The sequence below is a fragment of the Sprattus sprattus genome (assembly GCF_963457725.1).
Source record: "Sprattus sprattus genome assembly, chromosome: 1".
NCBI classification, from domain to species: Eukaryota; Metazoa; Chordata; class Actinopteri; order Clupeiformes; family Clupeidae; genus Sprattus; species Sprattus sprattus.
In genome coordinates this window covers 23,839,417-23,842,556 of record NC_137920.1, presented here as the reverse complement: position 1 = coordinate 23,842,556, position 3,140 = coordinate 23,839,417, and positions in this window count along the sequence as shown.

Genomic DNA, 3,140 nt, shown 5'->3' with positions numbered 1-3,140 from the left:
GAGAGGAAACGAGATATCCGAGAACATCAGGAAGTAGGTACTGTCAGCCCATCAGTCTTGGGAAAGCTATAAGACCATCTCCAAAAGATTCCAGCTCCATCCATCCATCCAAGACAAATAATTTTGAAATGGAGGGCATTCAACATGACCGCATCTCTGCCTAGAAGTGGACGCCCATCAAGACCATCACCAAGACGCACCAGAAGAAGAATAAATCAGGTAAAAGTCAACCCACACATCACCTCTAAAGAGTTTTGGACCTCTCTGGCAGCATCTGGGTTAAATGTACATGGGTCTACAATCAGACGAAAATAGTTGGTTTTGATCGTGACAAAATAATTCTATCTCGGACTCATCTGTTTAAAGAAGGGACTTCCAGAAGGCCTTTAGTTTATCCACGTGCGCTTGGGCAAAGTTGAAACGGGCAGTTATGTTCTTTCTTGAGAGCAGAGGCTTCCTTCTAGCAACCCGATCATGAATGTCATGTCTATTCAATTTTCGTCTGATTGTAGACCCATGTACATTTACCCCAGATGCTGCCAGAGAGGTCTGAAACTCTTTAGAGGTGATGTGTGGGTTGACTTTTACCTGATTTATTCTTCTTCTGGTGCTTCTTGGTGATAGTCTTGATGGGCATCCACTTCTAGGCAGAGATGCGGTCATGTTGAATGCCCTCCATTTCTAAATTATTTGTCTTGGATGGATGGATGGAGCTGGAATCTTTTAGAGATGGTCTTATAGCTTTCCCAAGACTGATGGGCTGTCAGAACCTTCTTCCTGATGTTCTCGGATATCTCGTTTCCTTTCGGCATTGTTGATCTGTGTGGGTACACCTTGGCATTACAGTAGTTTGGTTGGTTTCCTCTCTCTTTTAATCTGTGTTGCCCAAACCTTTCCCTAAGGATGTCTCAGATGATCGGTTTGCTTAATTGACTAATTAAGCACCCAAATAAGTTTCACTGAATCTGTTACCTGCTTGACTTTACCAACTTAGCTGGGGGTTCACTTACTTTTGAAATGGACTAATTCCATGTTTCATGTAGTCTTTTGGCTACTCAAACAATTCCCTCTAAAAAAAGTACATGCAAATGATAAACATAAACCTGACATTCCTTCTATGGAAAATTGGTGATGAAAAAAATGAAAAATCATGGTAAAACAACAGAAAACTCCTAAGTGGTCAAGGGGTTCACATACTTTAAAGTGGCACTGTATATGTATTGGAAAACACCCTTGATATTGTATTTCCCTTGTTATTGTAATCGTTGTGCTTCGGGAAATTCAAATTTTTGGATGCAATAGTGAGGAGGCCTTGCAACGATACAACAAAGCCCTCCAGCAATACCTCAATAGTTGTACAGTAACAACACAGAAAAGTAAACTTAACTATCACCTATTTTTTTTTTTTTAAACTAAACTAAGGATACAACCATTTTTTGGAGAAAACCCAATTCATATATCACACATTCTCACACATGTATTGACAAACACGACAACCCTTGTTATTTTGTCTCTTAGCACTTTAACAAACACTCATTTTTAGGAGAGTCGACCCCTATACTTCTGTTTCAGGACCAGGTGCTGTAACTGTGTGTGTGTGTGTGTGTGTGTGTGTGTGTGTGTGTGTGTGTGTGTGTGTGTGTGTGAGTGTGTGAGTGTGTGTATGGGACCTATGTCTCTCTGAATGCAGGTCTAATTACCCACTGCCTCAGCAGAGAAGTCTGTGAGAGAGCACTCTGTGTCTGTGATACAGGTATGGGAAGGGTGGGTGATGTCTATGGGAGGGTCTATATAAACTGTATATTCATAGATCACCACCCACCCTTTATATATACTGTATATAAACATACATATATATATAAATATATATATACACAGTATATATGTATATAAATGAAGGTGGATGGTCTACCTAGTCTATTCACGTTAAGCTTTAACTAACATGCGCTATTATCCATCCATTATATACAAACCACAAGGGAAGGTAGCATTACAAGGACCCCCCGCTCATCTCAAGGCCTGGGGGGTTGTGGGTTATCATGACAATCTCTAATTTCACCACCCAGGCACCTGGTCTGCAGCCTGGCATAAGCAGCAGACACACAGTTACATGAAATAAAGCCCTTACAGCAGGTAGACACACACACACAGTAACATGAAATATAGCCTTACAGCAGGTTGGAGTTTTACTAATTGGTTGACAGACACGCTAGGACCATGGGGGGGGGGTGATGATTGCACAGATGCTTATACCAGTTAGGATCTTGCTCTTCTTCTGCATATGTTCTATTGCCTGTGTGAAATAAAACTCTGATGTGAATAGATTGATGGTGGAGTTGGACAAACAATACCACAGTGTGCTTCTCTGTCTACCAAGAGATGATGATTATGAAATAATTGCCGAGTCGATGACTTTAGAGGTGTCGTTAAAAAAGCAAGTCAGAAATGTTTCTTTCCCACTTGTAGAAGCAGAGACACACCGGCATGAAACCTGATCTGGGGGCAGAGCAGAGCCAGGCTACCTGGGTTTAGAGCTATGCTGTCTGCTGTCTGCTGTCTGTGAGCGACAGTCCCCCTCTGGGAAACTGAGCTCCTTTTTGTCTGCTGTGACAATAGACATCTTTCTTGGACAGAGTAATTATAAAAAAACATTTTTTACTTTCTTTCTTTCTTTCTCTTTTTTTGTCTCTATTCCTATGGGGTTCCTGGGGGCTGCCATCATTATTTATGTCTGACTGTCCATTTTTGTCTATTGTCTCTGTCTTTGTCTCTCTCTCTACCTACCCTGCTCGTATGTATTTATTTCTCTTTCCCCTCCTCTCTCATTCTCTCTCCCAAGATTTTCTCGATCTATTTCTCTTTCCCCTCCCTCTCTCTCTCTCTCTCTCCCTCTCTCTCTCTCTCTCTCTCTCTCTCTCTCTCTCAAGGCCCTAGGGAGTGTTTCTCAGTAGGTGATAATGTTTATGTTCCCTCTTATAGATTTCACACCCCACTGTCCTGCTGGACTCGCTCCATCTCCAAGGTGACCATCACACACTAAGAGTGAACAGTCACTCGCTCTATCTCCACGGTGACCATCACACACTAAGAGTGAACAGTCACTGGCTCCGTCTCCAATGTGACCAACACACAAGAGTGAA